Source organism: Magallana gigas, chromosome 4 (assembly GCF_963853765.1).
Source record: "Magallana gigas chromosome 4, xbMagGiga1.1, whole genome shotgun sequence".
Taxonomy (NCBI): Eukaryota; Metazoa; Mollusca; class Bivalvia; order Ostreida; family Ostreidae; genus Magallana; species Magallana gigas.
Window position 1 is genome coordinate 39,841,525 of NC_088856.1, and position 27,688 is coordinate 39,869,212.

The 27,688-nt window shown below is 32.8% G+C and overlaps 1 long non-coding RNA gene across 1 annotated transcript; it reads right to left on the reverse strand.

Moving 5' to 3' along the window:
- Positions 1 to 14,928: 14,928 nt before the first annotated feature.
- Positions 14,929 to 27,339, reverse strand: LOC117681190 (uncharacterized). The gene is made up of 5 exons (XR_010713207.1): positions 27,248 to 27,339; positions 26,367 to 26,429; positions 25,904 to 25,942; positions 25,566 to 25,610; positions 14,929 to 15,814 (listed from the first exon to the last, which is right to left on the reverse strand). It is a non-coding gene; the product is annotated as an uncharacterized lncRNA (long non-coding RNA).
- Positions 27,340 to 27,688: the final 349 nt, after the last annotated feature.

The window sequence follows — 27,688 nt, forward strand, 5'->3', positions numbered from 1 at the left end:
AAATGTGAGCTCTGAGTTACTAGTACTTTAGAGTGACACAAAATATGTAACAATCTTTGTCTACACGATATGGAATGGTGATCTCTGTACCTTGCCTGTTACTCTTAGATTGACACTTGGTAGATCAGTATAATGCAGTCCTAATGCATTATACACGATAAAATTAAAAAAATAATTGACTAAAATCATGACCAGGTAACTCTAATACTTGAGAAAATTAACAAATTAACAACCTAACTTTAATAAATATATTTTGTGTTCATACTGTAAAAACGTGCACCTCTCATTTTTGTATTAGGAAGTTTTAGGTAGTATTAAGCTTGGTTGTATGGTATTATTTACTATAATTATTATGCTGGAGTTTTTTTAATGGCAAAAGTAATTTTGATTGTGTGGTTGTCGCTTATTTTAGAATGAGATTTTTTGTGTAAGATACTAGTATTTTCATCCTACATGTACATGTACATGTAGTTAGCTTTAACGAAAAAAGAAATCATTTTATTGCTTTAAGGTATGTAAAGATATACACTTGTTGGCCTGTATATTTAAAAAGACAGAGCTGCACAATAAATAGCTCTTCAAAAAGAAAAACCTGTTTAAGAGTTTTATTTATAAGCGAGTGAGTCTACCTATTATGCACTAAATATTGTAAATTAGGATAACAATTTACAGAAAATTATTCTAGTACATGTCAGCTGTTTGTCAATGGTTACATGTATCACAAGGGGACTGGATGGGCGTGGCTATTTTTAGACTTTACAAATATTCTTAAGAAGAAGCGTTTTATATAAAGATATAAAAAAAAATACTTTTACGTTTAAAATTCATAGAGTTTCTCTTTTATACTAAAATATAGTTTAAAAGATGATGGGGGGATAAGATGGCGCAAATGCCCGTTCGGTTTAGTAATGAAATACAATTTGAATTTATTTTTCCCCATTAAATCTATTCAAATATATTATAATACAAGTTTGCAAAAGCACAATTTCTAACTATATTCAGTTTTTAATATATTTAACAAAAGATAAGAAAATAAATATTGCCAGAAATGTTTGCGGTATCGAACCCATAACATAAAAGCCCTAGGTATATAGGGTCAGCTTATGTCAGGTACTCTAACCACTAAGCCATTTTAGACACAATAAAGTAGGCTGTTTAAATATTATCTGTGACTTTGACCAAGAATTTACGGACTTGTATTATTTTTCAAAACGTTCAATTGTTGGGATACAAAATGATATTTTTAATGTATAGTTGGTCATCTCTCCACGTTTTTGTTGATTGAAATCGGTTTGTACCAGTAGACCTTATTTAGACTATAAGAAAGATATGGAGCACAGACCCACTCTATAGAAGAAAATGCCTTGAAGTTCTAAAACGTTACAGTATTTGCAGGTTTTGATACGTATACGCCTGTTTGAGTCAACATATTCCAAGTATTGAAAATGTTTAAAGGTTAAAAATCGATAATATGTAAATGTATATTGTTTTAAATGATTTTTTTTTTTAAAAATCAGATTTATTGATATTACACGCCTTATCCACCCATCCTCTTTAAAGCAATATGAGCTGCAATTTTCATGTAGAAAACCTTTTAAAAGAAAATGTTATTTTCCATTAAAATGACAAAAATATCATGGTTTTTAAGTTTCTGTTAGCTCTGTTTTGGTAGGAAAAGCCATTAAGATGTCTTAATCGGAGGACAATTGAATTATTGTCGTCCTGTACAAAAATTGATCGGCTATATATTCCTTATAAGTGAAATCTTTTTCCTGACAAAAATCAATGATTTTTACAAATCTTATTTATCATAAAAGTTTAAGTTACAGGCAGACTTATCATTCTAGCAGGTTTATGCAGCAAAAGAAAATTAAAAAAAAAATACAGCTCATATTGCTTTAAAAGGTGCCTCACTACACCTTGAAATAGTTTCTCATATCAGCAAAAAATTACTTGATTATGATAGAAAGCATGATGGATAAGAAGTATATTTATTAAATAGGCGAAAAAATGTGCAATTTTAGATAAAAATGGTATTTTCAAAAATTTCATTCAGTAAGCATAAACAAAAGCCCCAGGTGGATTCGAACTCATGACCTGCGGTTCACAAGCCTGATACTTTAACCACTGAGCTATGACGATACACATCTGAATCGATTGATACAGTTAGTTTAACAAAACATTTAAATCGCCATCTTGTGACGTAGTGTCTTAAAAAGTATAAGTCTCGGTGTAGTGAAGTACCTTTTAAGGTATATCGTGTTGTTAATGTGTTGACCACCTAGCCTCCTTATATAAGATTATTGCCATTTTTTATGGTAGGTAGGCACTTGTGATTATACATAGATTTATGTAATATGTTTCTACAATTGTCATTAAACATTTTATTGCTTATTGATACATAATTGTTACTGACAGCAAAAACTAACATTTAGTATATTCTCGCCAACTACTCATCTCTACACATAGTGTTACCAATATTTAATTGAGAGTATTGTATTGAATTTGCTTTTGATGACGATAAAGATTATTATAATCATTATATTATTGCTGTAATTTTCATCAAATTGTAATATCCTTATTGACAAATAAATAGCATATGTATCTAATCAATTGGCATGCATATAATAATTATAGTTTATTTCCAATTTTGGGCCCAGAAGGCATACAAAATTACATTTATTAGAGAGAAATGTCTAAAAGAGAGATTCTACATAAAAATCAAAGTACTGACGGGTGTTGATTTTATCGATTATCATTTATTCAAAATCAACGATATGTGATTTTGCATGACAAGAAGTATATCAGTAATCGAAATATTTCTGAGAAATTGTATGGATCCAGGCAAGATTGAACTCTTGTCTTGTTCAACCAAACGCTCGGCTGTCTCCGTTTATCTCCGACAAGCAAGAGAGACTCTGTTTTGTCGGATATTAACGGAGACAGCCAAGCGTCTGGTTGAACGAGACTACATTGAACTATAGCGTAGGAATACATACGACTTTAAAAAATATATAAACTGTTTGTACCATTTAAAATCTTACTATTTTCATGATATTGATAAATAAGTTTTCTTGAAAAACAATGCTTCAGAATACATAGCATCGAATTTATCGATTATTTTCAAGAACTAAGTGTTGTCTGCCGTATTGGGTCCAAACACTGTTTTACTACGCTTTGCCCGAGTTAGTGCATAGGAGAGTTGATTAAAATCAACTCCCAAAAAGCATGAAGCAGCTGGGCAAATGTACATCAGTATGTCATAATATATTAACAATGTACTTATAATATGTAGTCATAAAAGTAGTTCTTACAAAAATAAAGATAGTATCATGACCTGTATAAGTATTTCAGTGGTTCATTTTGATCTCAAAGTATCCTGTCTTTTTTTAAAGCATTGATTAGAAATTCACTTAACTTTGTAAGTATTGTTTTATCTTCATTGGAAATTAACCAGATAAATTTGTCTCTCTATGTTAAAAGTAGAACATTTTTGTTAAATTTGAGACCTAATGGAAAAATGAATTTCTTTCTTCTGTATATAATATGGACATTCAATAAGAAAGTGACATTGATCTTCTACACAATTTTGGTTACATAATAAACATGTCCTTTTTTTTTTCTACAGGAATTCTTTGACCAGTATTATTTTTACAAATTCATATCTACCTATCTCAACTCGTAGTTCGTGTGCACTTATTCCGAATCTACAAAAAGTTTTTCTTATTTCATGATGAGACGGAATAAACATAATTTATATGATTCCATTGATAAATGTTCTTTGTACAAAAAAAAAGTATCAAGTTTTCCAGAGTTCAGTCCCCCTTCACGTTTTAATGTCCAGTAATTTAAGAAGTGTTTTCTTAAATGTTTCTTAACTTGTTGTTTAAAACATGTGGTTTTTTAGTCGGACTAAAGTGAGTTCTATCTCATTTTTGTCGAACCACGGCGACCTTAGTTTGTGATCGAATTCGCTCACTGTTGGTTATGTGCAAATACCCGATGGGCGTGAACTTAATGATACGAGGGAGCGTAGCTCCCGAGTGTCGTTATGACCACGCCCATCGGGTATCTGCACATAATCAACGATATTATATGGGGTAAGTTAATTGTACCATAGTTTACGATTATTCATTATATCTTATTATTATAGTAATATCGGGAGTGCACTTGCCTCTAAACAGTACGATGCCAATGCGCTGGTCTTTATATATGTACATTGTACTCCGTGAATTTCCAAAATGACTTTCTATCTCCGACAAAGATTAATTATTCTTCATTTTAAAAAAAAATCCATAGCCCTAATGAATAGATCTACTTTTCACTGTTTTATTTCTATTTCATATTCATTCATTTTTCGACTTATAGTATCAATATCTGCTTCAAAGAATTAAACGTATTAACGCAATTTCATATGTACGAACCCTAAATTGTGCAATGCTTCTGTTTAAACAATTGGAATTGAATTTTAATTGATGAAGGTAATCAGTTTTTTAAGATCATATTTGATACTCTGTATCAATGTATGTTTTTAAAATGTGGCTGAAAAAAAACATGTACATATATATTTTGAACAAAATCAATCAATAAGCAAAACAAAATATTCACTCTGTCCACAAAACAAGTTTTCAATTCAAACGCTTTCCTATCACGTGATTGACTTTCTATAAAACCTTTAGACAGGATACCCCTATTTCATTTAACACACGTTTCTTTACTTTTCCGCACACATGGAGAGGACTATTAAAATAGAGTCGTTCTGACAAAGCCATTGTCGATATTGTTTTGTCCCGAGCTAAAATGAGATTTATACGACGAACTAAGTTAGCCGAGTCTTTTATCCGTGTTGAGTTTTGGCAATTTTGATATGGAGGAAGCTCTTAATGTGGAGTATTATGGACGCGCTAAAAAACAACTTCGTTGGTGTTGTTTTTACTCGAGAGAGTGGGCGGAGTTAAAATTAAAAGTGTGGTATATGTACATATAACCCACACTTTTATCGATAAAAAACTCACCAAGCTATGGTATAAACAGATTAAAAGTTTCTTTATATTCATTTTGTAGCAGAGAAGATTCTTCACATAATTCTAATCTATGCCAGTATAGTAAGAGGCTTTGAATCAATAAGAAATACAAAGATTAACGTCCCAATTCAGAGATAATTGCAATATTTGTGCTTTTTTCCCAGCTCTTAAGAGATAGTTATACTTTGATAAGTTTTCCATTTTCCAAGTTTTATAGGGACCAAGCCCGTTTTAACATTTATTTTAATGTAACCATAAATTAAAGTAAATGTTAAAACGGGCTTGGCCCCTGTGGGTATCATATAAATGTTTGTCTTTTCTTGTACATGTGTGATGTAAAGGTTCCCCAAATTTCACAGCCATGTAATGCAAATGCATATGAACTATATAGTAGCCTTAAAAAATTATGCAAGTATTCCCGTGAAGTGCATAAATTACAGTGGCTAGTAGAATGCATGTCATTTATACCAAGCATTTATTTTCGGAAAACAAAAATTTAGAGAAAAATAAAATCACATACACCGTAATGTAATTAGTTATATGTGTTATACAGAAGCAAATCTACTGAGTTTTGTTATGCTGCCCATTTCCCGGAGTTTCTGAACAATATATACGGATTTGTCTGATGATGTGCATTTATATTTTGCGTCTACTACTTGTAAGTATGATTTCCTCTATTTCTTACTGAATTTATATGTTATTCCATGCAACTGTCATGACTGAAATCTCTCCGATCCAGTTTTAACCAACGTAATTATTGGTCGAAACCTTTAGCAACCTTTAGCAACCTAATTCAAAAGAATATTACAGACTGTGCTGATTGATCATGGTGTTGCCAGACCGGCTAAATTCCCATATAAGACCAGTTGGCTATTTCTTTTATTTAACCTACTGTATACATTTACACTAATTTAGTTACTTTAACTCACAATTTACGATCAATCCATAATTAAATTACAATGAAAAGTTTTCTTTGGTGATTCATGCAGGTTATAAATGTAGCTATTATTGCAGAAAAAAAAAACATTTTAATTTTTTATATGCATGTTCATTAATTGGTCTTGTACCCAAATCCTTAATACAAAGTAAATTCTAGATTTTTAAGCAATGTGCAGACAATTTTGCGTTTCTTTAAAGATATTGTAAAAGCAGTTTTGAAAATATGTGATGTGTATTAGTGCGCCACGATCAATGCAGACCCCATCTTACACTTAGTGAGATTAACAATTAAGAGAGTACCTCAAAAGTTTATTGCAACGTTTCGTTTTTTGACCATCAAAAATTTAAAAAAATATATTTAACTGAAAGGAATCATGTAATGGGCTCTCTCTTTCTCTTTCTTTCTCTCTCTGTCTCTGTCTGTCTCTCTCTCTCTCTCTCTCTCTCTCTCTCTCTCTCTCTCTCTCTCTCTGCAAATAGGATCGAGTATCACAATTTGAAGGAAAAAAGTTCTGTCAGAGAGACAGAGAGAGAGAGAGAGAGAGAGAGACCGAATGTAGTCATTAGGTTCGTCAGTATTTAGTGTTTTAGTTATTTGAAAATCCGGCATTTATATTTTAATTAAATATTCATTTAGTTAGTTTCCAGGAGGAGAATCCAGGCAAACTTAAATTACCCCCCCCCCCCCCCCCGATCCACGCATTTATGAAATTGATTAGATCAATGAAATATATTTGCGCTAGCACAGCCAACATAATCAATCTGATTAAAATCATATCCTCGATGCTCCCGTTTTAATGATGCCAGTGTCGCTACGCCTCGCGACACATCATTAAAACGGGAGCATCGAGGATATGATTTTAATCAGATTGCCTACATAATAGATTTTTAAAAAGATAACTAATGAAACACACAATCTTTTTATTCATATTTTCTAATTATTCTAATTTCCAAACTTGTAAGGTTTAGTTACCGACCTAGCTAGTACTTAACGAGGCCGAGTACAGAACGAGTACGCACGATTTCGCGCAGTGTTTCATTTGTATTGTGACGTCATCTTTTTGCTTTGTTGACGCCATGGCGTGATAGTTTCAACTGCAGATATTCAGCGAAATTTGTTGAAAATAACTTGTTTGATGCGTAAAATTGATATTATATTGTTACGTCACATGCATACTAAAATTGAATAAAACATAAATGTCTCGAAGTATAAGCTATATTTGGGCTCGAGTCGAAAATGTGAAGAGGGTTCAGCAAGCCTAGCCCTTTGTCACGTTTTCTTAACCCGCCTAAATATAGCCGTTTATTCATATTTCAAAACAGTAACCATGTATTTTTTATCAATGACCCTTAATAGCGAGCGCAGCGAGGCGGCGCTTCGCGCCGCTCGCGTAGCGAGCTCCATAGACAACGTGTACGAACGGAGGATATTCGAGTTGAAATCTGCACATTGTTCAAAGAAAATTTTATGAGGCCACGTGAAAACGTTCTACTATCCCAGTGATCCTTTGCGGTGCATAGCAACATGGCGGAACAGAAAGCGTTTCTACGGAAAATTCTTACCTGTAAATCACATACATCATTTTCATTTAACAATAAAAAATCCTTTTAAAAACATTAACCATTTCTGTGCCACAGGGCCTACTTGGGCCTATTTGAATATCTACGTTAAGTGCCACAGGGCCTATTTGGGCCTATGGCAATATTGGAAAAAAATATACATTAAAATGAAAAAAAAAATAAAATATATTCAGGTTCTGTTTTTCATTATTGATTTTTTAAATTTGTATCAATATACATCGTATGATCTATGTGTTCAGTGAAATACTGCTGATAACGTCACAACGTAAAAAATGACATCATAATAATAACGTCACTACGTCACACAGCGCCAACTCGTTGTCTGCGTTTTACCATGGCTGGCGTTTGGTTTTTGTGAATAGATCCCCCAGGACGTTTCCGTCAGAACCTGAAAATAATATCTGTCCTAATGCACAACCTGGACCAAAGGAAATGCCCCCTCCCCCACAAGAGCAAGACCAATCTTACTTTTTCCTACTCTGCTATATAAACCTGGGGCTCGTTTAACATAACTGACTTTTGACTAAAATCTATCTTAAGACCAAACATTTTTCATAAGATCTCACCATAGCTCATAAATTTGTCATATCTTAGGATAAATTTAAATACTGTCAAAATACAGGTCTTAAGTCCAACTTTAACATGGCCACCACCGAAGGCCGAGTATAATTCGAGTGTGCGCGATTTTTTTATTTTCATGCTGCGTTAGTGCTGATTAAAAAAAATCAAATAAAACACATTGGTAATATCCATGCGGTTTTTTTTTAATTTAAAACATAAATCGGGTAAAAAGCTACTACATACAGCATCGTTCTGGTATTGTATAATATGCAAGAAATCGAGAGAATATGAATCGCTTGAAGGAGACCGTGTGTCTTTTTTTTTTTACTTAGAATTGAAATATTGACAGAGCACCAAAGGAAGCATGTACTTTATTCATGTATATTTTTTTTCCATTCAGAGTTAAAATAAATGAACGGCAATATAAACTGCGATATGCCAAATAAGGAGGTATGGGGGACTGAAAAATTTACTTTGATATGATCCTAGAACAAAATTTTAGCCAAATGATCAACATTGAAAAAAATTCCATCTGGTGAAATTTTACTGTAGTTTTCATGCATGTGAAAGAGCAAAACTGAATCTTTGGACAGAAAAACAAGAAATGCATGTAATAACTTATTTGGAGATAATGGTGATGCTTCTTCGACCGTGTTCGAGATCAAGAATTCAGTGCACGCCCCACCCCCACACCCCCCGCGTGCGCGCTTTAAGTCCTATTGATACCTTTTTCGTATCTTCTGTCTCCTTCTTCAGAGCATTTCAAACAGAGACATTTTTTCTTGAAACTAAATTTCAACCGTGTCTTTAAAATTGGACACCGCACATCATAGACATTTAATTTTCACACGGATGGGTCTGTCCGCACGGACTTTCAAGTCATTACCTGTTTTATGGTCATAAAAAGCATCTACTGTGTGTACAGGCGCAAATATAGTGTAATATACTTTATGAAATACTTTTTATTCTTTCAGTTTATGTATAATTTTAGTATATAAAATATATCAATGTTTTAATCACAAAATTTTATCACTATTATATTTAAGTCAACTCAGTTGGTCAAGCGGATTTAATCTCTAAAACAAACTATAAGACCACAAGTTGGTAACAAAAAAACCTCCTTAGCTCGAATCGAGATATAGAATAATAAATGTTTTGCATTTCATAACTGTTATATTTCATCGTATGATGATGAACTATGTGTAATCGTTAACTTTCTTAGGTCTATATTGTTTTTGATTCTATGATATATAAATCACAATCGTAGATGTATCGATAAATAAGCTAAGATAGAACAAAATAATACATCTTTTTCCGAGAGTTCAAACGTTTACAACTGACGATCGTAATTGTCAATATTACACGTATGATGTGGTAAAAGTTTTTACTTTGTATGGAATAAAATGTAAAAATTAAGATAGTGTTCACCTGTCCGAGAAAAGGAAGATTTTAAAACATACAGATAATTTAAAGCTACGTAGTCCGATTTTTTTGGCCATGAGAATATCAAATATTTTTCTATACAGACCAAATTTATTAGAAAGATTCCTATTTATACAAGCAAAATCCGTCTCCTTTCAAAGTTTGAATTATTTAAAGTACATAAAAAATTTCTGTATGAGAACACAAAAAACAAAACAAACCAACTCCATCTTGGGAATGTTTAGAAACGGGAACCGCTTGGTTTCGTTCCCGAATGATTGGGTTTATTCAACCCCCATGTGTATCGATTGTATACAAAACACTTCTCCAAATATTAGTGAATAAAATGTACCGACGTTTATTTTTGATTTGAATTTTTTTCAAAGTCGTAATACAACCATACCCGCCTTGACCTCAGCAGCGAATTTTATTATGAGACGAAAGAAATCAATACAATTTATGTCGTTTGTTTTTGTAAATAATTTGTGTACATAACTTTTTCATTAAAATATGGCTTGATTGACCTGGAAAACTACAGTAACTGCAATGTCTATTATGATACACATACTTAGCATAGCCATTGTGTAAAAGCGAACACAAAATTTTAAATGAAATCGGGCACAGCAGCTTTACAAATTTCACGATAACCCTATATATTTATTCTATTTACGAAATCATCAATACAGTCATTTGGGGTATTTTGAATGACACTTTTTGTTCAACTTGATAGTAAAATATGTGTAAAAACGCATGTTTAATACAGTTCGTTATTTTGGTCCAACAGAAAGATCATACTCGTTCATGTTCGGACCTAGAAGGGGGTGCATGGACTATTCCTTCCACCTCTTGGAAAATTCAAATTAATAAGATTACATAGTAAAATTCCCGAAATAGGCCTCAAATCCCTTCTCCAACATTGAAAAACAAAATTATCCCTCGGACTACCCCTGGAAATGTTTTCTGGATCCGCGCATGCTGTAACAAACATACACTGTATCAATTTTCTCGCTTAATGTAGCAATTGCATACAGTGTAATGAGAAATGAATATTGAGCAGCGTTTTCATCACACAAATTCCCTTTACTGGGGTTAGCGAGAAGATTTTAATCACAAAATAATGTATTAATGTATATCATTTCTTCTATAAACTCTCTATCTATACATCACTGGCGTCGGAAGCAAATTGAAAGTGTGTTTGGGGGGGGGGGGGGGAGAATAATCCTCAGGATATTTACAAGCAAAAAAAATAATCATAAAAAACTAATTCCCAAAATCATGAAAATCCTAATCCGGGGGGGGGGGGGTTAGTAATATACCTTTACTTCCCCAAAAAAATCTTACCTACCGAATTTTTTTTCTCCCACATCATGAATTCGAAATTTCTAATCCGGGGGGGGGGGGGGGGATGACTAATATGCCTATGACTCCAGCTTCTCAATATTTTTATCATTTCAATGTGAATTTAGGAACAATTACAGTATGTTTCCTGCGAGAAAAAGTGTGTGTGTGTGTGTGGGGGGGGGGGGGGGGGGGCTGAACCCTCTATGATGCTATGTGCCATATGGTTTGGTCTAACTTTGCAAAAAAAAAGTGGGGTGGGGGCTGAGCCCACCCCGATTCCGACGCCTATGTAAATAACATTGCAGGTGGTGACTGTTGGAGAGTTTCATTTGTTCATGTTTTGTACACTGCAGAGCGATCGATACATCAAACTTTCTAAAACACGTAACGCGGGGCGATTCGAAATACCCCCAAATGACTGTACGAGCATAAACTTGGATGGGCGTTTATGCTTGTGCGATTTTATAGAAATTATTATTAAAACGAAAAAGGAATTGCTTACCAATTTAGCACTGTCATTCTTTGTCTGTCTGTCTGCCTATCAAACACACATTAAAAATCAATTCCTTTTTGCGAATTTGCATCATGATAAACCTTTACAGCTGCAGCCAGCAATACCTGCCTCTTGGCCATTAACATATTTGCGTTATACTAATTAATTAGATTTTGAAAATTATCCGCTATTAATGACAATGATTGTTACAAAACATCGTATTGATGATGCATACAGGCTCTAAAACAATGTAAGTTGGTTATATAAAATCGCTTTAAAATATTTTAAAACATTTAAAACAACCCGCGTTTTGCTTAATTACACGTATAGTTTACTGTTGATCTAATATGGTTTGTACATGGTCAGTAAATCCCATACGGTGCGAAACCGAATGAAGATGTTTTAAAAATAAATGTCCACAGTATTTGGGGGGAAAACTTACTTATTGCTATTTGTAACATATACTTTTGTGATAACTATTTGATAATCCCACCCCATCAACTGAAGATTTTTAGTTCCATTTTTCACAATTTGAGGGAAACTCTTGTGTGAAAAACATGATTAAGTTTGCATTGCATGTCAGAAGGTTAGCAAAAAAGAAATCCGATAATTTATGTATTTTTTTAAATCAACATACTTAAACTCTCTCTCTCTCTCTCTCTCTCTCTCTCTCAGGAATAAGATAGATTTTTTTATCGTGAAAGTTATGTCTCATATATATGCAAACAAAGAAATAAGAGATATATGCGTTAGATCTTATAGAACTAATTACAATTTCAATGATAAAAAATTCACATGTATGCGTGGATTATAAGAAAGGATTGACAGGATAAGAAAGTGATTATTTTAAAAACTGCACGTATTAGTTAAAGCTTGGGAACATGCATCATTAATGAAGTAATTCATATTTTTTGAAAGACGTGGTTTTCTTTACATTTCTTTTTCGTTTGGCGACGCTAAAAAAGGAAGAAAAAAAAAGGAATGACGTAACGTCTTATTTAAAATGACAGAGAAAAGGATAAAAAGCCATTGTTTTCGATAATAACACTAGAAATTATTAATTAAACACAAAACTTCATCCCGCAACGCTAAAAAAATGGTACGGCGCGTTGTGTTAGATTGTTACGTCAAAACATGAATTTGATAACGTCATGCTTGGCACTGAAGCGTAATAACGTCTTTTTTGACGTGGCAGCGAAAGGGTTAAAGTAAACAACACAGAATGCTTACGTAAAAAACGAATCTTACTATCTGCAACCTTAGGACTAGGCTAATGCGCATGCGCGAAATTTTGTAAACATCCTGTAGTTCGAGTTTGTTCAGATAGAATCAAGAGTATGTCGGTATGTTATGCTACATCCATTTTAATGATATATTACACATAAACCTTATCTTAAATAATAAATAAACATTGTTGGTAACTCAGTGATCTATATAGTGTACCCTTTTCGATCTCGAATGACCCTGAACTTGTAATATTTATAACGTAAGCATAAACCAGGGACGTGTACATGGTACATTCATCCTTGCATAAACGTAAGCATCGCAAGAAATAATATGTTTTACGGTGCTACCGTTCTGGCGAGCGCAGCAAGATTTACACATGCCTTGCATCATTGTCAACTTACAGTTTTATTTAGGTATCAACAAACGTCAAAGAATTTTTGAGAGAGTATTGCTCTACAATAAGAATGCCAAAGGTACTAATTTTAATGGTTATGATACATACAGCGCAACCCCCTACCCAGAGAGAGAGAGAGAGAGAGAGAGAGAGAGAGAGAGAGAGAGAGAGAGAGAGAGAGAGAGCCCGGTACCTGTTGTAGGTGTGTAATTTCCCACTATTAAATTTAATGGTCTGACTATATGCAATATCTACATAAGTTTTACTTTTTTTTTTTCTTTTTATTTTATTCCTTTTTATTTAGTTCAAAATGTCCTATTGCTTATTTCCTCCCTACTCATATACTTTACCTACCTACTGTACATGCATGCACAATTTTTTCCCCCCAAATCTTGAAATTCTTAATCCGTGGGGGGGGGGGGGGGGTTAACTTCAATTTAACTACTCATTTCCTTATTTTCATATCAATTTTTTACTAACTTCCAAAAAAGTGGGGGGGGGGGGGGGCAACTCCATTATAATTCATTTTTTTATATGTAAATTTTAAAAAATTTCTTGCTGCGAGAAAAAGTGCCCCCCCCTGATGCTACGTGCCTGTGTCAATGAGGCAGGTATCGCAGTCTATACTGAAATAGCCAGTACACTCATTACAGATGTTTGATCCACCTCTAAATTTATCGCGGGAAATATAGCGCGAGTGCACTGTGACGTCATCCATGACTTTGTTCGTCTTTGTTTACGTTTCTCGACTCAATACGAAGGTATGGAAGCATGTAACAAATCTTTTGAGTCTCGCCAAAGCATATGCAGTACTCAAAACGTGTCTTCAAACTTTAAGTCATCGTAAATTACGAGTTAAAAGTCAGCCATTTTTGGCATAGCACCACGGGTGAAAACATTAGAGAGCATTATGGGACGTAGACAAAAAATTTTGTTTGATGAACTGTAGGTTTAGCTCGTTCTTTTTCCCGCGCACACTGGTTCTTAGAGCTCGCTTCGCCCGCCGGCGCTGCGCGCCGGCGAGCTGCGCTCGCTATTAATATGTTTTACGGTGCTACCGTTCTGGCGAGCGAGAGAGAGAGAGAGAGAGAGAGAGAGAGAGAGAGAGAGACCGGTTCCTGTTTGTTGGTGTGTAATTTCCCACTTTTAAATTTGATGGTCTGACTATATGCAATATCTACATAATTTTTTTAACTGTTTATTTCATTTTATTCCTTTTTATTTAGTTCAAAATGTCCTATTGTTTATTTCCTCCCTACTTATATACTTACCTGCCTACTTTACATGCATGCACAATTAGCTTAAAAATGGATCGATATGACAGTAAAGTATGGCTCTTGCTAGTATATATACATAAAATCTCTATATTAAAATAAATAAAAACAAATCATATGTCAATGAGGCAGGTATCGCAGTCTATACAGAAATAGCCAGTACACTCATTACAGATGTTTGATCCACCTCTAAATTTATCGCGGGAAATATAGCGCGAGTGCACTGTGACGTCATCCATGACTTTGTTCGTCTTTGTTTACGTTTCTCGACTCAATACGGAGGTATGGAAGCATGTAACAAATCTTTTGAGTCTCGCCAAAGCATATGCGGTACTCAAAACGTGTCTTCAAACTTTAAGTCACCGCAAATTACGAGTTCAAAGTCGGCCATTTTTGGCATAGCACCACGGGTGAAAACATTAGAGAGCATTATGGGACGTAGACAAAAAAATTTGTTTGATGAACTGTAGGTTTAGCTCGTTCTTTTTCCCGCGCACACTGGTTCTTAGAGCTCGCTTCGCTCGCCGGCGCTGCGCGCCGGCGAGCTGCGCTCGCTATTATGTTTATAAGGCTTCATTTTGATAAGGGACTCGTGCATACACATACATTCCTTATAAATTAACAAGTAGAATGAAGAATAAGATATTTATTTCAAATAATGAACCCACAGGGTGTATAACAAACATAAAATATATTTGGAATTTGATGACATAACAAATATATCATTGACTTATTAAAAAGAAACATTGTGCTCGGTTTGTTTACATGTATGATCTATTAAAAAAATGTTATGGATATACATGTAGCATATCGCACCATTTTATTAAGGGGGCTGGGCATTGTAATTTAAAATAAAAGTATTACAAGAATAAAAATATTTTCTGGCAAAGAAATTAAAGTAATATATAACATGTATAACAATGTTTGACGATATGTATAAAGTATAGCAGTTACCTAAGTCTACCTATAAATAAACATTTTTTTCTTTGACGATTCATGTGGGCTATAAAGGTAGCAATCATTGCAGAAAAAAATAATGTGGGCTATGTATTTTTTTCTGCAATATATTGCCACCTTCATACTCTTTAATTTTGTTATTTTCTCTATCTGCAGAAGAATTTGAAATAACAATTTGATGATGTATCAGAATATCTGACACATTGGATCATAAAAGATTAAAAATTTCAGATATTACATCATCAGCCTCCAAAGAGCACTCATTAGACTTATTCAACACTTTGTCATTCTGATCAAATATATTATCTCTTCTTTTAATCTTGCCGGGATAATCCAGATCCTCTCAAAGTTAGATGTGGTTATGATGTATCACAGCTTGTGATTGGTTTATTTCTCTTGTCTCTGAACTTACAATTCTGAGAACATTACCAATATGATATGTATAATGATATGCATATCATAACAATAAATTTATTCATATGATAAATAGGACAAAGTATGGCATTATTCTCAAACAAACTATGGGTAACTCTTCACAATGCAATATTTTTTATTCAGATGATTGAGATGATCCATATTTTCACCTGAGTCTGATGGTAGCCTGTGGAAGGAAATTATTTAAACATAAATGAATGCATGTAGAACAGTTTGACTTTCCTATATTTTCCCAAAGTATAATTAATCTTTTATGCATGTTAAGACATATTCATGGTAAATAATATTTTTTAAAGGCCATTACCTATGGACACTAACTTTAATTATGAATACTTGCATATAGCCTAATACATGTATATACAAACATGAACATGCATTTGTATTTAATTCATTTATGTATACATATAATAGGAAATACAGCTTTGATGACCCTAATATGCATTATCAATGAATGATTTTTCTGCAAATACTTTCAGCTTAACCTATTTTTTTTTTAAAATGCACCATCACATCAATGTTGACTTTTTGTAGTGTTAAATGTGTATTGTACATTATACAATTATAGCTTATAGGTTTAAATAACATGAACAAAAGTTGTTTTTTATTTTCCAAAATTATATGAAAAAAATTAAACGTTTTATTGACATTACTGGACATGATTTATTACATATTATCATGTATTTATTGACACCAAATTCTAAACTCTACATTGGTTTACTTGCAACTAATACATATTTTCCACTCTCTCATAAAAAGTACAAAATGATTCGTATAAAATAATTAAAAGCATATATCCTTCTTTGAACAATGAAATTATGATTTCGAAATGAACGTCCATAAATTAAGGTCAGACGACACGTTCCTCAATTTTAGATAACTTTTTCCAGGAATTTGTTAATGGTTTACTACTACTTTGACAAGCTTTTTTGCAAAAAATTAGGGTACCTTACCAGGCATTTCTGCAAAATACTAGAGTATGCAATTTCCTATATAATCTTCTTGAAAATACACTTGAATTGCTGATATAAAAATAAATAAATCTGCAGCAGAGCGAAATTCACTATATTAGAACTATATCTCCGCCAGGGCGGGGCTTTGAACTCACGACCTCTAAAACCTTTACGCTACTGGCAGTGAGCGGCCACGGTTCTAACCACTCGACCATCTAGACATTTAATCAAATCCACGTAAATTTTGATCATTTTAAAAGTAGTTATAAAATTAATATTTTTTATTGGAACTCTTCATTACGAGGAGATACAAAAAGATTCTCGAGGAACGTGTCGTCTGACCTTAAAAACAATTTTTTTTGGTAAAATTTCACTGAAGATGTCTATTCTTCTTGTTTTTATCAACACTGCCAATCATCTTTTAATCTTTAATATAAAAAGTAAAAATAGATTATAATATTAAAGCTGTTAATATATGTGTGTTACAATTTGTCTCTCTGGGCCTCATCAGTCAGGTAAGAGATCAAACTGTTACACTAAAAATTATCAAAAATTCCCCGATACCTTCCTGGTTCCGTTTAATAATATTAAAAAAAACACCCCACCCCCCCCCCAATTCCAAATGCATATCAAATTATCATAATAAAACTTATTGGTAGATTTTAATAAATTCATTACTCTTTAAAATGATTTTATGCAACCAGGAAGTTTCGGCCCATACGTTTATCTATCAGACAGAAAACATACACAAAAAGTGCACACCAATAACTGTATTTATCTCCATTTGGCTATAGACGTCTTAAAACTTATACATGTATCAATCTGTGTTATAAAGTCAAAGCATTTATCAACTTCTGGAAAAAAAGAAGCAACAATAGTGAATCTTTACATGTAGTCTTGAACTGTATAAGGGGCCTGGTTAGTAGGGAATTAACATAAATTAAACCTAAAACAATGTTAGTAAACTAACAAATCTGCATGCCAAATACGGGCAGGTGAAACTTATTTTTGTTTTTAACTGTTAACTTGGAGCACATTAAAATTAGGAAAAACAAGCTGCAACTCAGCACTGGTCTGTTCACCATTGCCAGTCTGCTACTGGACTGACATGATGCTGGTTACAGATGTCAACCATCTATCACAAACTTTTTAAACCATGAAAGATCAATACACATATATTATTCAAGTCAACACCTGCAGTGAAGTAACTAGAAATGAAAATAAAGTAATTATTTTCAACATTTGAACAAAAATAACACAAGAACAAAACAACAAGAATGGTAAACAAATGAAATGATAGACAAATCTGAAGAGAGAGAGAGAGAGTTCTAGTCTGTTGTATTGTTTTGTCATCCTCCAGACCTTGCCGCCCACAAAGGAGATAACAACAAAATCTGGAGAGAGAAAAACCTACTATAGGTCATTTTCGTGTCACCTACATCAGTCTTATGTCATCCCTAAAAGCCAACAAAGATTTTATTCTACATTTGTACTGTTTTGACCACCTGTAAAAACTATATCTTGTGTTTTGCCATCACTTTGTTTAATTGTTATCTTCTTATTATATAAGGGAGGAGGAATTCTAAACCAAGATGGTAGACCTTGAGCTGTAGTTGGATTTATAATTGGACCTTGACTTTGTGGTTGAAGAACAGTGGGTTCAGTAGTTGGAACTAGCCTTAAAGGTGGATATGGTGCTACAGAGGGACCTGACCTTTGACCTTGGGAATCACTGGGTTCTTGTTCCATCTCTTGATTAATTTTTCCTAATAACTGATCTTTTTCTTGTTGAGATGGTTTGCTCAGTGGTTTTTTAGTTTTTCTCCCAGGATTTTTATTTGTTGACCTAAAACGAGGCTGTAACACATTTTTAGCTACTGATGACATTTTTTCTGTTTTCTTAAACTCTTTGAGAGAGTTTGGAAGTTTTTCACATCCATTATTGGCAGAAATGATGTGATCTAATGCTGTAATTATGTTATCTAGCCTATGTTGCTGAACTAAGGGGCTATTATTGACCTGAGACATAATTTCATTCAGCCTATCTTGTATACCTCTAATCTTCATAGACTGTGAGTTGCTGGAGGCATAAGAGTTTTCCTGTGATGGACTTGTGACCGTTTTGCTTGTCTGAATACAAGTTTCTGACTTATCATCTGATTCACATCTGTTTCTATCCCAAAAGAGTAATGATTGGACCTTATGAATATGTTTACATATGTTTCCTTCACCATAGTCAAAACAGTTACAAACAAGAATATGCCGACACAAATCTACACATGGTACCTTTTTACACTTGGAGTAACAATGTTTTTCAGAACATTTTTTAGAATTTACAATAACTGTGTATAAGCTGCCTTTTGACATAACTGAAAATGTGTTTTCATTAACTTGAGAAACTGAGGAATCTGAAATTTCAAAACTACTCTTGTGTCTATCAGCTGTCTGAATATTTTCGTCTGAAGGGATGCTAAATTTGCTAGCGGCCAAATGCTTGAAATACAAGTTGTTCTCTATCTGTAACAATGTTTCAAGAAGTATATCTATTCTACGATTTCGTTTCCCTTCAAAGTACACAGTTTTCAACTGATTATGAAAGCTTTCCAAAAACATGTTTGTATTTACCTTAGAATATTCACCAGTTCTAAAACACATTGCCCACTTTTCCTTTCTACACAAGTAAAAATCATTAATATATTTAAGAAAAGCCTGGTTTGTGCACGATAATTTTTGCACTAAAATATCCAAGTATTTATCTAACAAAACTTTGGTTTTAGCATCCATTGCAGCACATAACAAACAATAAATTTCTGCTTGCTGTTCCCTATCTTTTATATATTGTTGAATTTTAAGACGCCAGTTTTTGTGAATGTGCCAAATACACAGGTAATGTTGCAGATCTGGTCCAAAAACACCCTTAGCTGCATTCCACCCAGCAATATCATCATCTGTCATCAAAATGTTTACTTTTGTTTGTGGAGATTTTCTTTTTACTGCATTTAGAAATAAAGATATAGCCTGCTCATTTTCTTTGTTGGAAATACAAAATGCAACCGGATATCCATGTCTAAATTCATCAATAACCAAAAGTGTAATTAACTTGAATGAATATATATTGGTCTTATGGGTGGAATCCATGCAAAGAATCATGGGGGCAAATTTTTCATACATATCTAGTTGTTGTTTAGTCATAATAGCCAGCATGAAGTCTTCCTTACTAAGTCCAGTTGTCTCGTCATCTACATTTTGTTGTTTAAACACTAAAACAGGATTAAACTTTTCTCTCTGTAAAGCATCTACTCTCAAATAAGTAGATGTAGCATCGTCACTATGTCTGATAACAGAAGGGTCAATTATTTTTTGCTTTAAGTTGTGAATTGTTTTTCTGTCAATCAAATGATAATGTTTCATGTCTGTCAAGTCGTCACGGTTGTTCCTGTCACTGAATTTCTCCCTAACCTTATCCAGAATTGTATTAATTGGAATTTTTAAGGCTAACATAGTTGTAATTTCTGACTTGATATGATCCGGAATTGGTAGATATTTACTTTCCTCAAAACTTGTCGAATGGGTATGAGATTTAATATATTTTACTTTAACTGTTCCCTCCCTGGTTATTAAAACAGAAAATCTGGATAAACACACTCCATCTAGTTTGCAAGACCCCTTTTTATTCTCCCTTCTCTGTCTATCTTTGGAGTCATTAATACGTCTTTTGCCATCCCTATGACAAACAAGAGTGTACCTTTGAGAACCATCCTTATTGAGGGTTTTTGGTCGGTGCAAAACATATCTTGTATTTTTATTCAAAGATTCATCAGCCAAAAATTTTTCAAAAGTATTTACATTTTCAAAATTTAGATTTTCAATTTCGATTTCTGCCTCATGAGAACTTATTAAATGGCCAACTAGATCATCAACATGGAAAAATGATAAGTCACATGATGGAACAATGCATGACATTCTCCATTGATTTTCTTTTTCGTGCACATTTTTGGTTGTCATGTGGGATTTTGTCATAGGAATGAACTGTCTTTAGATAGTCTGTCTGTCTTGGCAATTCCGGTGTTTGATTAGTATTCGTCTCTTGTGTTTTAGTTTTCAAAGAATCTAAATCAAACTTTTTGCATGCTGAGGGGTCTAAATTCCAATGATAAAAACTTTTTGCAGTTGAGGGCACAAATATTTCTTGATGGATAGGAATAGCCTCAGTCACGGTTTCATAATGTCCTCCCCCCGCTCTTGTCCAAACTAAATGAATCCTAGAAACTGAGTTGCTAAAGTCATGTTCTAATGTAACTATGTCTTGGTTGTCAACATCACCACCAACAGTAACTAAAACATTAATTCCTAATCTTCTAGATAAAGCCAATATTGACTCTTGTCCAGCAAATGTACCTAGTTGTCTAAGATTATTTAATTCCTGCTGAATTTCTGAATCCAACATTGAATTACCATTATCATGAAAAAAGAAATTTCTAAATAAGCCTAAATTTTGCTCTATCTCATTTATTGCAATATTTCTAAGCTCTTGGTGGTGATTTTGATTTCCAAAGAGTGCCAGACTAACAGACCGAAAAAGACAATTTCCGTCACCTATGATAGGTTGTCTATATAGTCCATAGGAAGCTAGATATTCGTCCTGTCGGGTTCTCTCTCGCTCAGAATTATCTACCACTTGCAAAATAACCTCATTATTATTAATACTACTAATTAGAGAGTCAGGATCCGAAATCTATAATAAAATATATGTACCATTATACACTGGCAAAATCATGCCTCAAAATTTTTTAATTTGTTAATTCAATGAAATTTCAGTAGACAAAATTGAATAAATTATACACAAAAACCATCACCAGAGTAAAACAACATCAAAATAATTTATGGTGGTGATGGGAATTGAACCCATGTCTATGACTTTCCATACACTACCATTAAAGAATTTAGAGATTAGTAGAACAATATTAGGGACCATCACCATAAAGAAGCAAATAATATATAAACATAGGTAATCACAAATCACAACCCTCACTGAGACGAGGCATTACCTTCATGAGACCACCTTTATCATATTATATGAAATCATTCTTAATGATCTTGGTTATTCATGGTTACTGTTTTAACAAAATATCGTATATCATATGTTAAAAAAAATTGTATGATAATCATATGTTCATTTCATACAGTATTGTAAGATATTAATGATTATCAATACAATAATATATGATATTGCATGCTATGATACTAATATATATTACCATATAATACTGTAATAAATAATGATGTAACATGACATTGTAACATATGATATGACATTGTATCATATTATACATTATTGTATTTGATCACATAATACAATATCATAGTACATGATTACTTAAGAAATGAATTTAATTTCTACCTATGTTATACGATATAACAAAACTTGGAGCAGTTTATGATTTAAAAAGCCTAAATTGTTCCAAGTTACATGTATGTTATACTTGTATAAATAACTCGTATAACATAGGTAGAAATTAAAATTATTCCTAAGGGGTTATAATTTAATTTTCTTCTATTTAAATCAAATAATAAAGCCCATTAATTAGTTTAAATATGATAATCTGTACAAAATTTAAACGTAACGTCAAGCAAATTAATACGTTTCGCATGCACATCGTATTGTGATGTAGGCAAGTTATGTTATACGATATATATATGAATTTGTTAAGTTAATCAAATGAGGCATTACAATCAGAATTAAATTATGATAAAATATTGTATTATGTGACATAATATTATATCACATAATAAATCAAAATATTGTTACATATGATATTATATTTATATAATAGTGTTGTGTTGTGCATGTACTATGCCTAAATAGTAGTCAGGGTTTGATACATAGTGCACGAGCCGGAGGCGGAGCCGGAAACTCCCTTTCTCTGCAGAGATTTGAGCAAATTTCGGCGCTGCCATTTTGTTCTGCTCCAGACAAAACAATGTGACGTCAATATTCTAAGGGCAACTACTCTAATTTTAAAGAATTTCAAAGGGCAACTACTCCAAATACTTTAAGAACTTACGGCATGCCTTTATGTATTAAATACTATGAAATGTCGAAATGAGTAAACGAAACGTCGGCCAGTGACGGCCATATTGCCTAATATTATTTCTCACAGAACAATTATAGAGATATATGAGCCAATCACGTGCTAAGTTTAAACCAATGAAAGTGTGACATTTCAGTCCAAGGGAAAACAATATATCATATGATACATTATTTTATATATAGGATCTCTCATGATTTGCGATGGTATATGATTTTTATCCAACGAGTTGTGTGTTTTCTATCCCCGAGCCTTGGCAAGGGGATAGAAAACACACAACTCGTTGGATAAAAATCATATACCATCGCAAATCATGAGAGATTCTTTTTATCACATGTTTTACCAAGTATTTTGTTTATCCCAACTATTTCTGTAAAAATTGTGATTGTGAGCCGCACAACACATTATTTACAACACGTCAACAACGTTACGCATGGAATAAAAGTTCCTTGAAGTTTAACAAACAGACATTCATTTTTTAACATTTTTTTATGAATTCATGGCAAATAACTGAAACAACATTAAATGTTTCAAATTTATATCTCAACACCCCTCAACTGAATTAATTATTTACTTTTTCATTCTACGCCAATCAACCGTCTAAACCTACGTAATGATTAACTATGACATCACATGGCGTAAGAACACACAGTGGAATATCAAAAATTTATCCCATGAGTGATATCCACCGTATATTGGGATAAACATGTGATAAATTGCAATATCATATGAAACAATATCATGTGATAAAAAATATGCAATACAATATCTTATAAAACAATATTGTAACATAATTTACAATACTATACATCACAATATCATGATACAATATAATATCATATTAAACAAAAAATTGATACAATATCATATCATATAATCTTTTACAATATAATATACGATATAATATTGTATCATAAAAATATATGTGTATCATATCATAAAATACTATATCATAGGTATCATGTTATATCATTTAAGAACAAACACATCTATCAAGCAGGTTTGGGTGAGGAAGGAGATTTTTTTAGCATCCTTGAGAATGGAGATCAGGCTCTGCATCTGAAGCTGCCTTTGTGATTCATTTATATTCTAGTTCAATTACTTATGCAAGGTATTATCTAAAAAACATGTGACCTGTTCAAAAAAACTAAACCTCATCCAGCATCCGAAACTTATGGATCTTATTCTGCATCCAAACCTGTCAGGTGCATCATCAGACACACCATCCATGCAAGTTTGGTGAAGTTAGGACGAGTAATAAGTCAGATACAATCATCAGAGGGCACCTGCTTCAAAAAGATTAACCAGCTCTAAATACCATAACCTCCTCCATCATATGAAACCTATGGCTCAGATTCAGCATTCAAGCCTGTCAGGCACATCAGTGTCATAAGATGCACCATCCATGCAAGTTTGGTGAAGTTACGACCAGTATTAACTAAGATATAATCATCAGAGGGCACCTGCTCCAAATGCTTTAACCTGCTTCAAAAACCTTAACCTCCTCCAGCATCTGAAATTCATGGCCCAGATTTAGCATCCAAGTCCATAAGTAGGTCCAGATGCATCATCCATGCAAGCTTGGTGGATATATGATAAGTAATAACTTAGATACAAGACCTACAACAACAAGTTTAATCAGGTCCGGACACCGACACCAGGGGCATAGCATAAGTTCCTCCCAACTTCATCTAAGTTAGCTAAGTATAGGAAAATACCTTAATGAAATAGTCAAAATTTATGGATTTTTTCTTTAATTGATACTTAACAATTTTCAATCCTCAGCAATGTTCGATAACTCTAAATTAATTTGTACCATAAATCTGACTTTTATACAGACAATTTTAATTAGTATTCTACTGCTAATATAACCATCAGTCACACAACTACATGCATGGCGAAGTAGATCCACAGAGCACTCCCATTTATAAACCTGTTGGTATAGAGTTCTAGCCATTATCACTATTTTTAAAACTCAACTTGTTTCTTTAATCCATTATATCCATATCATAAATAGGCAAATTTGCAATAACTTTGTAAAATGCATGGATACCATCTAAAAATTTCATTTTATATCATTTCAATATAAAGGTTGAAAGAAAAATATAATTTTTATGATGAAAAAAATTCTTTGTTTTGGGTTTTTTTTTAGAACTAAACTTTATTTACTTTACAATGATTGATAAGCAAGTTCTGCAGCTTATATCAATATTAATTTGTTGACAATGAGCTTCCTTAAAACAGCAGAAAATCACTATATCATGATGTATAAGAAGTATTATAAGTCAAATTAGCAACAAAAAAATTGTAATTTGGGATAAAACAATAGGCCAATGTGTTTTAAGTGAACAAAGTCAGGAGTTAGGACAGACAGATGGACAAATACTAGAACTAAAGCGATCAGAATAGCTCAGTTGAGCTTACAGCTCAGGTGAGGTTAAAGTCTATGATTCTATGGAGAAGTTTTCAAGTTTTATATGACAAAAAAATTGACTACAGACAGACAGACAGGTTGATTCCAATATACTCCACTAAAATTTGTTTGTAGGAGCATTAAAACATTGGTAACAATACATAACCTGAGGGACTCAGGTAATTTTTTAATTTAAAAGATCAACAAACGCTGAACAAAAAGTGATCAGAAAGCCCACAGAACCTTGTCACAAGTACACTGTACATATATATATATCAATGTACGATTTATTTGGACTATGGTTTTTGAAATATATCAGGATGATATCACAATTGTTTAATGAAATAAGTTATTTTTGCATTAATGTCTACGCCATTTTTGCAAAATAGCAAATTATTCCATCAAGTTTCATTGTTTCAATAATCCTGATATAAAATCATGAACATGCAAAACTGTAATACTCACCTGTGTTGATCTATTCATAGGGAAATCTTCAGCAGGCCTATCTGTCTATTAAGTAAATATGGAAGAATAATAAGAATACTGGATAAATGTAGTTTATGCTTCACAATGACTCATTTGTATTTTTTAAAATAATTTTTTTAAAAATCTTATGTTTGTAAACTAGTGTTTTGAAAGAACTAGTAAAGGAGAGAAAATCTAAATAAAAATATATCAATACAATATTAACATGCAGCATAGAAATCAAGACAATACACATTTAAAACTCAATCAGGAGAAAGATTTACACAGATTATGTTTATATGACTTTAAATTTTAGCTGATGGGTGCATGTAACAAACCTCTGGTAGAATTTCCTGCAATGACCCCATTCCAGTATTCTGTAATAAAAGTAGTCCAAGTAGTAGAGTTATAGATACAAAATAAGAGAGACACACATACTTTAAGCCTTAGGAAATAAAACCAATGTAAATAAATTCTCTTGGATAAAAACTTGATAAGATACAAGTCAAGTTAATACTATCAATGTAAACGTTTAAAATTATTATTTATAACTTATAATTACTGGTATGTTTGACAGTAAACTGTCATCCTATCAGGTTAATTAATTATGTTATTAATGATAATATTATTTTAACCAGACAGTTTATTGTCAGAAAACGAAGCTTTTAATTTTGTATTAGAACACTACTGACTAGATTTAAGTATAAAACTGGCAGATATGAGGCCACTTGAACACTTTATACTTGTTATGACAAGGAATAAGAATATACAGATTTAGTATTGAATAATTCTAATACATACAGGCAAAAAGAAGCCTCCACTGCCTTCCATCATTCCGTCCACTGTAACTATCTGGAATACTACCTATTAAACAGTATTTTTTAAATATTTAAAGACAACAATAAGTGACGAGGCACAAACACACTCTGGTCCCATTTTATTTGGCAGGTTACAAGACTGTACAACTGTGAACTTGAGACAGCAACCCTTCAGAGATATATTAACTGTTTGATGTATACCATGTTATACAATGACATATTGATAGGAGATTCCCAGTAATGTGAAATGATTATGATAAATGAATAATAAAACTATGAAGTGAAAGCCACTTTTGATTGTAATTAACTTCCTAGAGACAAATACTCTGTACAACCACAGGCCTCTTAATTTCTATAAATAAGCAGATAAATGTAGAAGAGAAAGATAATCATATATACCCTATCTATATATAAATACAAATACAGATAGGGTATAAATACTTCTCTTCTCCTACATTAAGCAGCTTATTGATAGAAATTTAGAGGCCTGTAGTACAATTAAACTATATGTACATGAACTGTACATAATATACTTATAGTGTTTAATTACCTTAATTGATTTCTTGGATGCATATACTCTCTGCATTTAAATACGTATATATGACGTAATACATAAGTAATTGTATATGTTTGCATACATATATCTATGTTCTAAAGTTTGCCTGCACTGATTCACATATATGACTAGGCCTATACCATTTATATGTTTCTCGAGACCCACGGTCGCTTCGTAAAACTTATTTCATTGAAACGACATTGTTTAACTGATATACCTACAATTTATCATCATTAAAAGATAGTGTAAAGCTTGTTTTAATGTTTCTGTTCAATTAAATCTATAAACAATTGAGATAAATAACTAACCATCAAGAAAATCATCACTACAAATCTTTGCAACTTCATAGCTGGCGCCATGTTGAAAGTAGAAGAGATATGCGAATGAACCAGTTTATGGGCATGCGCATTAGCCTAGTCCTAAGGTTGCAGATAGTAAGATTCGTAAGATTCGTAAAAAACTGTACCTATGACGTCATTTCCTTCCCCGAATTTGTCCGACAATTTACGAAAACTGTCGAGCGCAAAAAGTTAAGTATGACGTCACAGTGATCTTGCGTTTTATATTCCCGCAATACATTTAGAGGTGGATCAAGCATCTGTACTGAATGTAACGTGTAGGAAGTACACAGTAGAGAGTCACCGTTAATACTGATACTGCGCTCACTATTAACGGTGACTCTTTGGCTGATTAGTTTTGTTTTGATGTTTTTTTTTTTTGCTCAGTAAATACACATGCAAGTTCCATGC